This window comes from Oncorhynchus tshawytscha, linkage group LG14 (assembly GCF_018296145.1).
Source record: "Oncorhynchus tshawytscha isolate Ot180627B linkage group LG14, Otsh_v2.0, whole genome shotgun sequence".
Lineage (NCBI taxonomy): Eukaryota > Metazoa > Chordata > Actinopteri > Salmoniformes > Salmonidae > Oncorhynchus > Oncorhynchus tshawytscha.
This window is the reverse complement of record NC_056442.1, coordinates 9131682-9145455: the sequence shown is the minus strand read 5'-3', so window position 1 is coordinate 9145455 and position 13774 is coordinate 9131682. Positions and strand designations below refer to the sequence as shown.

At 43.5% G+C, this 13774-nt stretch overlaps 1 protein-coding gene across 1 annotated transcript in view; it reads left to right on the top strand.

Annotated features, from left to right (window-relative positions):
- The window catches only part of LOC112266486 (nck-associated protein 5), a 163203-nt gene that overhangs the window by 32755 nt on the left and 116674 nt on the right, over window positions 1-13774 (top strand). The window lies entirely within an intron of this gene.

The window sequence follows — 13774 nt, the reverse complement described above, 5'->3', positions numbered from 1 at the left end:
TCATTGTAGTAATCCATGCTGTTGTGGCAGTCAATTAGCTCTGATTCTAATCATCATGCCTGCAGTGTATTTAAAAAACAATCTTACCATACACTTTATAGCCTACATACAGGGAGGACGTTTCTGCCTACTCAATTTGAACCTCTATGTAGTCTGTCCCTCCCCAGACCTTTGAGGTAAAGCAGTATTGGTGAGTATTACAGTGAGTCAGGGTGACTCTTGGCTGAGATTAGTCAGGTGAATTAGTCTCCTCCTGAGGCAGAACAGTTAGTGGGAGACAGGCTGCGTGCCAAATGACACCCTATTCCACTGTATAGTGCTTTACTTTTGACTAGAACCCTATGAGCCCTGGTCAAATGTAATTCACTATATAGGGATACGTTTGCCATTTGGATGGCAGACTCAGCAACAGGGAGACTCTTCGCTGAGTTGAGTTAGTTGAATTAGTGCATTATTATTGACCTAGTTCTCTATTGCTCCCCTCTCGTGGCTCCAGACAGAATAAGAGGAGCTTGGGAAGCATTCCCTTCAAGTCTCAGGATACATTTCTGCTAAATGAGCCTGTATGTGTGAACGCTCAGGGTAAATCTACTCTGAAATGGCTTTGACAGGTGAACGCTCAGGGTAAATCTACTCTGAAAGGGCTTTGACAGGTGAACGCTCAGGGTAAATCTACTCTGAAATGGCTTTGACAGGTGAACGCTCAGGGTAAATCTACTCTGAAAGGGCTTTGACAGTGAAAGCTCTCGCGTTTTAGTTTTGGGAAGTCAGAGTGGGTGTATTGCGGATAGAGAGGGTGAAGGAGTACATGCATCAACTGTATCAGTGTTAAAAAGGCAGTTGTGGTCTTCCAGGATGTGTTTTCATTGTTCCATCAAGCATCTCTATGTGTAAAATCTTTAAAAACGATCTATGAAGTATCATGCCAGCAATAATGTTGGATGCATTTATGTGCGTTTGTCAGGTCTGCACAGTACAGTATTATGTGTTTACAATGGGCAAATATGATCCATTTTCAGTTGGTTCTTTCCTTTGGTTATCAATATTCGAAACCATTCATCAAAGTACATAACTATTCATGTTCAAAGTTTGAGATGCGATGGATGCCCTCTAGTTAGTTCTACTGAATGAATAGCAAAAGTCATTGCAAAGGAATTGTTGGTCATTGGACATGTGACCTGTAAGGGGACAATGCAGAAGGCTCTTGTTCTCTCTGCATTATGTGATGGGGAGTGAATGAATAGCTCTTGTAAGGTAATGCTTTCAGTGTGGAGGGCGCACCATTGTGTGCCTCGGAGAGTGAGCTGATTTAACTTGAATCCCTCTAGTCGGTCTAAAATAATGGCCCTATGGTAAAGGTTTTCCCAAGGGTGGGGGCACCCCTAGATAAAGAGGGGGAGCCAAGTAAACAAATAATAACGACAGAACTGTGTTTGTTATCGTAGGAGAAAATAGCTGGCCTAACCGAAGGAAGGTGAACTCTCCCCGTTTGACATCTTCCCACAGTCGCCGAAGTATCGCTCGCCAATCCCGGAGATCAGAGGTCGAAAGATGAAGGACATCTTGAAAAAGAGAAAACAACACAAATAAATGAAATGCGCAGTTTTAAATCCATTGTGTGACAGCGGAGAAGATGGTGACATCACTATGCCAAATGATACACGCTTGTTTTATATCCGACTGACCATTGACTTGTCTTCCTTATTTGGGCTGGGCTCGCCTTTAGGGGGTTAGCGCCTTGGCTTAGCGCTAACGCTCCCAGGCATCTGTCGAACCCCAAGACGAGAGAGTTTTCATGTGTGATGATGTCACCCCAGTCTGAGTCTTAATGCGAACCAGAAGTTATGTCGAATTCCTTCGGAGTCTGTTCCATCTGGAAGCAATGAAACAAAGATGGCGACTAAAAATAGAGGCCCACTTGAGATAATGATAAAAAGAGATTTATTGCTTACGGTGTAATAAGCATACAGTACATCTTCAAATTCCATACCTGACTGTAAATAGTGAAGGCCTCTTAAAAATAATGGTCAAAATTTGCTTAACCCTGTACCCCGTTACACTCATACCTGTATATGGGTTATGGGTTATATGGAAATGACAGATTTTGGACACTGATAAGTGCCTAAATTGGAACGCAGTGGCTGTACAGTAGCATGCTATACATGATGTCAGAGCTCTGGGTCTCCGCTTCACAGATCTGTGTGGGTTTTGATGACAGCCGTTCTGAACTTGAGCACAGCGTGTGACAAGAAGTTACCCCCATCCTTAATGGTAATTGGGCAACTTGAGCACCTTTTTGGTTGTCTGAGTGGGGGAAATACTGTAACTGATGAGGACGTTGAGGATTATAATAAATACCACGTTGATGTCAAACAAGCAAGTCAAACACCCGTGAATCCAACGTGCTTTTCACAATTCCACACCGTAAAACCCATATAATACACAGTGTCAACGTTTAGGATCACTATGTTTGATGTACAGTGACAAGATGACATGGCGTCGTACCCTGGGTTGTCCTGAACCGAATGAGCCTGTGTTCTCTGTGTTGTGAAGAATTTGCCGCAGACCGCGCATCTGAATGCACTCATGACTCCATTCGAAGCGCATCCAAATTATGATCTGCTCCTCTCGAAGCTTTCCACTGTAAGATCGCATTTTATAATTTAGCTAGTCGTGTTGGCAATATAACACCTGACCCAGATTGGGATTTATAATGGACAATTCTGGGGATTGCGTAAACAACAGCATTGTGTAAAGGCAGGATGCAGGGCCGTGTTTCAAACAAAATAACTACAAGAAGCACTTTATAGTTGAAGACTCTTCTTTGAGTAATAAAAGTGAATCGAAATGACTTAGGAACTGTGCACACTTTGGAGAGGTTCGTGGCCACTTGGAGACACCAGTTATACCTCTCACTCAAACCCTTGTCATTTTTGTTGTCTTATGTTGCAACTACCCCAAGTTTTCCAAGAATATTCTTATCATGTCGCTGAATATATCCAGAGTATTTTCTTGTGTCAGGTGAACAGTTTTGTCCTCGCCTTTAGTCTAATAATTTCCCCAGAAACTCCAAACGGTTCCCTTTTAATTGCTGCCATGGTTGTCCATATGCTTTCCATATTTCTTCTGTAAGACACATGCCATTTAGCCCTATCCGTATAGGCCAATTCCCACAAGTGTAAAGGGTTAAGTTATTTATGAAAGTTGACTCATTTTGAAAACACCTTTGGACTGTGTGCTATTATCGGCATTAATCCATCTTTCGATTTCACCTAAAATCTCACACGCACTTTATATACAATTTCTAAATCCTCTCCACAGAAAAGAGAAAGTGAAAATAGGCCAACATTACAATAACACACTTTCATAGTAAGGATAATTAGCGGGATAATGGTACGTCATATACCTTTCAGCATTTCGTGCTGCTCAGATATTAGGCTTTTATTCCCCTTAATCCCCCCAAATCACTTGACTGTGTGTCACTGTGTGCTCAGCAGACACACAGAGTAGCCTGTGTGCCCAGAAACCTACTAGAAACACATGACACGGATCCCATTAAAGTGGTCGAAGAGAGAGAGAGAGAGAGAAAGGAAATTGCCTCTTGAGAAGGCTCTTGTTGACTGACAGTCATCACTTAGCGACTAATGGGCTCATTTTGCATACATATGGTATGGCTTCAAAGAAGACATATAACAAATGTCCGGACTTCCAGGGACTTCCATGGACGCTGCACATATAATAACGGAGGTTGGTTTACTTCATCCTCATACGGTGTCTATCTGCATCACAAGATTAACACTAACATAGTATGTTAACACTTTTAGGTTAGAGTGCAAAGCTCGCTGATACATACAGTATCAATTTGATGTTCTGTTTTGCTGTGGAATATTGGACATTGCGGTTTGAAGGCTGAAGGCTATATGCTGTAGGCATAACAGTATGTTCAGATACACCTTTTCCTCCCTACTGTAATATATGACAGGAAATCGCCCTCTGCACCGTATCTGCATGAAAGCAATCTAAGACCCGAGGGAGGTCAAAAGTTACGACAACCAATCATTGCTCACACTTCTCGTTGCTTTTTCAAAAGACCTTTATACACACTACACAGGCAGGCACACACACACACACACACACATACACACACACACACACACACACACACATCCCCCGGCAAAATAGGAAACCTATCTGTTGTCTATCACTGTCACTTAAAATGGAAATATGGCTTGTGATGAGGATGAGAGGCGGCAGGGGGAATGACAGCGGTGCAAACAAACAGCGTTCCCGTTGTCACATTACCATTCTGTCAGGCTTCAGCATTCCTGCTCCCTGCTCCCCGGCAACAGGGAATCTCCCTGGCATTCAGGACCATTCCAGTGGGAGAAGAGATTTGGAAATCAGGCAGAAGCAGATCCTAACCTTCCAGCTCCAGCTTTTCCGAGGAATGTTTTGCCTGCCTGCCTCGACATCTGCCTAACACATGGGTCAACGTAGAGAGAGCGTGTGCATCCAAAATGGCACCCTATTCCCTATAGAGTGCACTACTTTTGACCATATCTATATGGCACCCTATGGCACTACTTTTGACCAGGACCCTGTTCAAAAGTAGTGCACTATATAGGGAATAGGGTGTCATTTGAGACACAACCAGCCTAATCAATAAATCACACAGCAGATTAAACAGAGAAAATATACTGTAATAAACCTGAGGCTGTGGGGCTTATTACATTGATAATACGCAAGACAGGTCAAATGGTGGAGAAATATATATTTATATGTATGGAGAAAAATATATCTAACAAAACATACTCTCGGGGGTCGGGAATTTGCGTTGACGAGACGTTAGCTATATTTCACTGTGCTCATTTGTTATACCGTGAATGTGTTCTCAAGTCTGGCTTCTCTCCATTCGTTGCTCCCAGAACGTCGGCAGCGAAGACTATAATAAGCGTTGGCTTGGATTTTGCTGTTTTACTGGTGTCAGGCTTGGTGAGGCGGTCATAAAACAAGTCACTAACTTCATGTGTCTGGGGAGGGTTCCTTGTTGTTGTTAAGTTTTCTGGGTGAGAACAAAAATATCTCGCTAAGCCGACTCACTCGGGGATAACACTAGCCTAGCCGGCTTAGACCTTTCTAGCGCTTTCAGCACCGTTCACTGGCCAAAACAGTGAGCCAGAACGACAAACCCTTCATTGACAAGGTGTGAATTTAACCGATACACAATACACAATGATACGCATATACAGTATGTGCAGCTTCAATAAGGTGAGAGGCAATATAGAGTGAATGGCTGCTGTTTGAGCAAAGCGAACACTGACTGAAAGTGAATGCCGCTCGCTGAATGTGCCTAATGTGTCTAATTTCCCATGAAGCTAAGGGGTAGCCAGGCCACCTGATCGCTGCGGCTCTCGTTAATATGTTGGCAGAGCCAATTGTGCATGGCTAGGCTAGGTGTGGTGCCTGCCTGTCAAAGCCTGCACAAACAGAAGCTGAGATTCCCTCCGGTGGATCAACATCTGGTTCTCTCTCTCTCTCTCTCTCTCTCTCTCACTCACTCACTCACTCACTCACTCACTCACTCACTCACTCACTCACTCACTCACTCACTCACTCACTCACTCACTCACTCACTCACTCACTCACTCACTCACTCACTCACTCACTCACTCACTCACTCACTCTCCTCTCACTTACCTGTACTCACAAACTCTGCTTATCCTCACTGTGTGTTTCTTTCTTTCACTCTCCTTCTCTATCTCTCTCTTTCTCTGTCTCTCTATCTCTATTTCTCTGGCAATCCTCAGCCTGTAAAGTCAGGCCACAGATCTGTCGGACTCCTTTAATTAGGCTAGGCATCCCGCTAGCGGGACAACTTCTGGTGAAGCTGGAGGGCCCGCAATTCAAATAAATAATCTTTAAAATTATGGATATTAAACATTTAGGTACATACAAGTCTTATATCGGTTAAAAGCCTAAATTCTTGTTATCTAACTGCACTGTCCGATTTACAGTAGGCTTTACAGCGAAAGCATGCCATGAGATTCTTTTAGGACAGCGCCTCACATTAAAAATATTTTTCCACCTGCACAGGTTTCATAAATTCACAAATAGCCATTAAATATTCACGTACTTTTTTGAAAATCTTCCTCTGATTTGTCATCCAAAAGGGTCCTAGCTACAACATGTAGTGTCGTTTTGTTAGATAAAATCCGTCTTTATATCCCAAAAAGTCTGTTTAGTTGACGCCATTGATTTGAGTAATCCACTTGTTCAACATGCAGAGAAAGGAATCCAAAAAGCTACCGCTAAACTTTGTTAACCAGTTGCGACGAGAAAACCCGTATCCGGGAGCGTAATCTTAGCCTCAAATGCATTAGCATAACGCAACGGACATAAATACCCCTAGAAACTTTTCCTATTCATGAAAATCGCAAATGAAATGAAATAAATATATTCAAACACAAGCTTAGCCTTTTGTTAACAACACAACCATCTCAGATTTTCAAAATATGCATTACAGCCAACGCTAGATAAGCATTTGTGTAAGTTTATCATGGCATAATGCTATGCTAGGCTATGCTGGCAGCAGGCAACATTTTCACGAAAATAAGAAAAGCAACCAAATGAAATCATTTACCTTTGAAGAACTTCGGATGCTTTCACTCAGGAGACTCCCAGTTAGATAGCAAATGTTCCTTTTTCCAAAAATATTATTTTTGTAGGCGAAAAAGCTCCCGTTTCTTCACCATGCTTGGCTGAGAAATCGACCGAAAAAATGCTACAACTATAACGGCAAACTTTTTTCAAAATTAGCTACATAATATCGACAGAAACACGGCAAACGTTGTTTAGGATCCATCCTCAAGGTGTTTTTAACAAATATATTCGATAATATATCTGTCGAGACAGTTGGTTTCTCATAAGAAGCGATTGGAAAAATGGCTACCTCAGTATTTTACGCAAGGTTTTCTGCGGGAGACACCATGTGACCACATGCCATATATGGTCCCTTACAGCCATTTTTCAAGGGAGATGCCTAAAAAGACGTCACAATGCTGTAGACACCTTGGGGAAAACGTGGAAAACGTAAGCTCATTCATAGCTCATTCACAGCCATATAAGGAGTCATTGGCATGAGGCGGTTTCAAAAAATGCGGCACTTCCTGGTTGGATTTTTATCTGGGTTTCGCCTGTAACATCAGTTCTGTGGCACTCACAGACAATATCTTTGCAGTTTTGGAAACGTCAGAGTGTCTTCTTTCCAAAGCTGTCAATTATATGCATAGTCAAGCATATTTTCGTGACAAAATATCATTTTCAATTTCATCCAAAAATTAAAATAGCGCCCCCTAAATCCAACTGGTTAAAACAAGTCAAAATACGTTTCTATATAATCCTCAGATACCCTAAAATGTAATTAAACTATAATATTTCATACAGAAAAAAAGTATGTTCAATAGGAAAACGATATTAGCAGGTGTGTGTCCTCTTCGTCACACACGCATACACAAATTTCCAAGTCTGTGTCCCAGTACTAAAACTCATTATTCTTCCTCGTATTGGAAGAAACAAGCCTGAAACCTTGAACAACGACTACTGACATAGGAATTGCATACTAGCCATAGGAATTGCATACTGGGAGCTAGATTGAATGATTTTCCTATATGTTCCATTGGAAGAGCATGGGCTCTCAAATTTGTTTTTTTCCGGTTGTTTTTTCTTTGGATTTTCTCCTACCATATCTATTGTGTTATAGTCTCTTACATTATTTTAACAATTCTACAGACTTCATAGTGTTGTCTTTCCAATGGTACCAATTATATGCATATCCTGGCTTCAGGGCCTGAGCAACAGGCAGTTTACTTTGGACACATCAGTTAGGTGAAAATTGAGAAAAATATACCCTTTTTAAATGAATTGCATGGTCCTAAACATCAATATGGCTTATGAATTCAGTATGTATTTTCATATTTCACTACCTGCCTTTATATAACTTTTTAATATGAATTGAACATATATTAAAAATGTCAAAATAAATATTAGAATTTCTAATAGACCCGTTCGTTAGGTGCTCTACCCTCCACACATGTTTTCTGAGATACTGTCAAACAGAGGCTCTATGTTTAGATCCCAAATGACATACAGTAGTAGTTGCATATGCTTCGTCTCTACACAGGTTGTACTATGGGGTGTTATGGAGTGGGCATGTCAGGTTGGATTTATTCCATTTTTCAGTTTTCTTGAGTATGATTTGCTTGAGGAACAGGCTTGGCTACTGTTCCGCCACATACTGCACAGGAATGAATGACCCACTCTTTGACTAGCCAACTGAGCGTTGGAAGGAGGAGAAAGGAGACAGGGGCTATTTAAGTGTTGAATATATCTTAATGTTTGGAAAGATAATCTGACAGATTCGGATTCCTGACGGCCCGGGGAGGTGTTGATGTCCGTCTGGTGTGTTTGTGTGTGTGTGTGTGTGTGTGTGTGTGTGTGTGTGTGTGTGTGTGTGTGTGTGTGTGTGTGTGTGTGTGTGTGTGTGTGTGTGTGTGTGTGTGTGTGTGTGTGTGTGTGTGTGTGTGTGTGTGTGTGTGTGTGTGTGTGTGTGTGTGTGTGTGTGTGTGTGTGTGTGTGTGTGTGTGTGCGCGCGTGCGTGCGTGCGTGCGTTGGGACTAGGACAGGCAAGGTGCTGTAAGAGGACATCAGATAACTGAAACCCACCCTAGAGGATGAACAGGCTTCCTTTGTGTCATCAGGTAATCCATATTCCCAAATCTGTCCCCGTTTGCATGTGGTATGCAAGGGATGAATTTAGCATTGGAGGCTTTGTCTACCTGGTTTAGCCTGTTCCATCTTTTACACTGATGGCGTTTGAAACCAGCATGTTTTCTGCAGTTTTTAGATATGGTTTTAGAGTGTATAGAATTGTATGTTATTCTCCGATTGTTTTTAGCCCTTTTATTAAAGCTTTTTTATTTGAATGGTTGCTCTCAGTGTGAAGTACTTTGTGAGTTATGTCTGCAAATGAAAAGAGCTCTACAAATGTAATGTATTATTATTGTTACTCTAGTAACAACTGCTGCAATCTGAAGAAAGCATTTGGCTTCATACTGGTGGCGTATTGGTTTCTGACGCCAAGGCCTACAAACCAGATCACTGAGCTCTCCATGGCTTCTCATAGCAAATCACATGTAATCACCATAGTAACCCCTTGATAACATAGCCTTCATCAGGCTGTTATTATCTAATCTATCACAGTCTTGGGAGGTGGGAGTTTGATGGGCAGGATTGATATGGTGACAGGAAGTCATTTTGACCTGAATAATGACTCCGAGGGAAAGATCATCAGTGCTGTGCTACAGATAAGCCGCTGATAACATTAATTGATTCAAGCCAGGGCTGAGGACGGATACAAATGAGCAGTTTCAATATCTGTGTAACCGCCCGTCTGATGTCTAACTTTGCCTGAGACATAAAGACTTGCGTTCGCTCCCCGAGTCAGTGCCTAGGCTTTAGCGCAGAGGGCTGTCATAGTTGTGAGGTGCGCGAGAGGTAGTCTTCTCAGCCATATGAGCTCTAACGTGTCGACACCCAGGGAAGTTTGTAATATCATTAATTCCCAAGTAGCCATAAAAAATCCCTCAGAAAGAAGTGTTACGTTCTATAGGCATAACCTTTGACTGCCATAAGCCAGTCGGGAATTCCACATTCCATCTCCCCTCGAACGCCTCACACAGAGCAGATTTCCAGTTGGCTAAAGTGGGTCCCTAGACCACTCTGCCATGTCATCGGGTCTCGGCCTGCCTTATGGCCAGAGAGGAGGGGGCTGGCAGTTGGGGTTGAGATAGATCCTGACCTTGGCTTTGACTGGTCTGACAGGTCTCACTCCCAGAGGCCACTAGGCAGCTTCAAGCTTTCTTATCTCTCTCACTCGCCTGCTGCCTGGGTCTCAGATCTACAGCCCTGCTGAGGTGAGGTTGGGAGGAAATCACATTATAGATAGGTAGGACTTTAAAGGAAGCCTGAAACACATACTGACCCTATACTGCAACTGGGTCAGGGCTGTATCTGCGTTTGGGTTTTTCTCAGCCAAGACCTAAAGGAACTCGTATGTTGACAGGGATATGATCCCATCCATTACAGCCTTTCAGTATGTGTGGATCTGCCAGAGAGAGAGCCGAGAGGGAGAGAGGGAGGGAGAGACGCTCTCATGGATGAATAATGAATCTAATGTTTTATTACTGAAATTCTTGGACCATTTATTTTAAACACATTTGCCGCGTGGGTGCGCATACGTGCACGTGAGCATGTGTGTCTGGCGTAAAGCAAAGCTTTTTTGGCCGAGTTTCCGAGTGCCGTAGCAGTGGGGGACAAAGCTCATTTTAAAATGTCCTAAAGATTAGGAGGCACATGATCGGTTGGAGGACTGCAGGATATGGGCCTCACAGCATGCCCAGTGGGGGAAGCCCTCTCTCTCAAACAGCTCTAGCCTTCTTATCAACCCCTCTCACATACAGAGTAAACAGGAACTGAGGGTTGGCTGCCATAGGCTGCCATAGACCAGAAACATGAACAAACGCACAAAGGAAACTACAGTATGTAAGTGTATGCCTACGCCAGCCAACTCCAGCTCAACAAATCCCAGTGCTCTGTTTCTCCCCTTGACTCCTACACTGAAGTTGAAATTGGATTCAGAATTTGGATGCTGGTTCATTTTTTGTCTTGTGTCCATCCTACAAAGAGAACCAGAGGACAGGACTGTATATGGTGAAATAAGCAACATTTGCAGATATTTGCATTGGATAAGCCGGTTCACAATCGATCCCCATCATCGCTAACTTACTCTGAGACATTTTATCGCCTGTTCGTGAGCTCGTATGACTTTTAGACCGTCTATAAACAACTTCCTTTGGTTTCTTGCCATGTAGGATTTGGTATCCATGGGATCGTTGCGAATGAGCCTCACAAGACTGTTGACTAGAGGGTTGTATAGATAGAGAAGGTATAGTCTGGTCACTGCTGCGGAGGAGTTTGAGGAGTTTGCAGGCCGCACCGGGCACGGTTTTTACAACCTCCCAACGATTTAGCGATGTTTTCTGTAGAGGTGATATTCGGTCCTTATGAGCTTTAGTGCTATTTAGACACTTCACCCACCTCAAGGAATTATTTGGTCTGTATCGCACTCCAAGTGTACTTTGCGAAATATGCGTTCGATAAAGTTTGAGGCAAAGGTCCATAATTTTCTCTCTCCCAATGTAGGCGCTGGCGCCCGTGGGAACCCTGCAGCTTTCGCACACAGTAAAAATGTCAGGAGTAATGCCCCACCAAAGACGTAATGTAATACATGGCAGCGTGCTCCGCATAACATATACGAGTCAGGCCTTCAATCTTCGGTTTAAATACCCTCCATTTGACATTACGACAGACCATTGCACATTCTTTGCATGCCTTCACGTATGAGGAGGAGTACGCCAGAACCCTATCATTAGTAGAGGTTTCCGCGATGACAACAGAGACTTAGCTAGCTGCGCTTAATGTTTGATGTAGGGTGTAAATCTTTTGGTGACATGGCACTCTGGTGATGGGTAGATCTCTCTGAGAGACAGGGACAATCATTACCGGGCTGAATCATAACTTGAGATATGCTTTAACGTGGACTTTTGCTTAAATCACTAGGGATCTCAAGTTGGGATTTGGATCTGTGAGACTATGTGGCTAGTGGTCTCTAACAACAGATATTTTCTCCTGACAATTCCTCTGTATGACAACTTCTTTCCGTTCTAAGTTTATAGAGCTAGATGCACTATAGTTGATGTTTAGCTACTTTGTTAACTAAGCCTGCACGTAAACTTTGGACTCTACTCAGATGATTCTCCCATGTTCCTATCCTATCCCTCTGATACTGTAAGACACCCCTGAGTTGCTTAACCCGGAAGCCAGCCGCACCAATGTGTTGGAGGAAACACCGTACAACTGGTGACCGTGTCAGCGTGCACTGAGCCCGGCCCGCCACAGGAGTCGCTAGAGTGCGATGGGACAAGGACATCCCAGGCCGGCCAAACCCTCCCCCTCCGTCGCCTCATGGTGCGACAGAGCCTGGGATCGAACCCGGAACTGCAGTGACGCTTCAAGCACTGAAGTGCCTTAGACCGCTGCATCACTCGGGAGGCCTCTGGCAACTTAATTTGGTCCTAATGGCACTCAGTGGGTTTAGTGTGACTGGCATCTCTGCTGGGTGTAGTGGCACCTTATGGCTTCCAGATGGCTTTGGGGACACCACTGATAAATAGCACCAACACTTTAAATTATTCAGTTCAGATATGAGGACAAGGAAGTACATGTAGGTGCGTTTAACAGCAAATGTTGAAGAAAGTGAAAAATAAGATGATTTCATCAGGTTATTTGTATATCCTTTCTTATGAATGACAAAACACATCATCACCTGGCCATCGCCATGTTCTTCTGGCCTCTGTCCATGCCCTTGATGATCATTGGTCACCTAGTATGCCCTTGACTGGCGACTTTGGCTGGAGGTTTGGGCTTGTGACATCTTCCGTTGGCATGGGGGCATACTGGAGACGGTGGGCACCTGCAGTGGCTGGCCTCAGGTCAGTCCTGAAGTGTGATAATTGCCCTGGTGCCAGCCATACGGTTGCCTTCTGAGAAGAACGCTCTTCCGACAATAAGGGTTTCTCTCTATTTTCAGCTTGAGAAAGAACCGTAGAGTGTTCCACAATGTAGGCTATACCATTATAATGTATACTGTCTGTACCATCATATTTTACGTGTTCTAGATACACACAGTGTCTCCAGCATGAAAAATATGCTCATGGGACGAGTCTAAACGATACTAAGCTGGGTCATCTCTCAGAGGAATTCCCCATGATTCAATTATACGTGAACAGCACACGACGGAGGTCTAAAAATCAATGGAGGGGGCATCTGTGGCCGAGAGATAACGCTTCACCCAAGAGAGGCGTCACCAATACCAATAATTAATTCAAGCTAGCCACAATCACTACCGAAGGATAAATAAGTCGCTATTGGATGTTCGTATGTAGCCAACCACTGACACAGTCACTATCGGCTTCTCCAAAGAACAGCTGGGTGGAATATTATGGCTAGGTGGCCTAGTTCTTCCACAATAATGTCTTATACTCACTATACAGGCATGGCATAGATGAGCACATCATTAGGGCAAAGTGTCAAATAAGCTGAACATCTGTTTTTCCATACTGTTCCCGGGTCTCTGCTCATTTGGGCCATGCTGTAATTCAATAGCACACTTTGGGAGTGTGTGTGTGTGGAGTATGTGTGTGTGAAGGTATTCCCTCTTGACACTACACAGCTGGCCGCCTGCACTCAGGGTCAGCCAGGCGAAGTTACCCAGCGGTGCTTCTGGAGTTACACTCTTCCCTAACTCCCTGAAAACGAACACCCCAAAAAGAGTATGAATGAATCACACCTTCTTTGAAACACAGTCCAGTTCTGCCTCAGTGTTCCTCTTCACACTTGGAAGAGGAGTGTTTGGAAACAAGGCACCGGCTGGAAAAATACACACTACGCACTATGGCTTTTGTCTGTGTTTTCATACTCCGGTTAGGCTTCTGTATGGTCTTGTGTCCACTGTACCACTGCTGTTGATAAACACAATAGAATCTCCATTGAGAGAGTTTTTTTTATTTTTTACTTCTGGGCTAGGCTTAGTCTGGGAAACCGACCCCTGAACTTCCTAATAATAAAGACCGTGTAGGATTGTTGGGCTGTTCTTGAT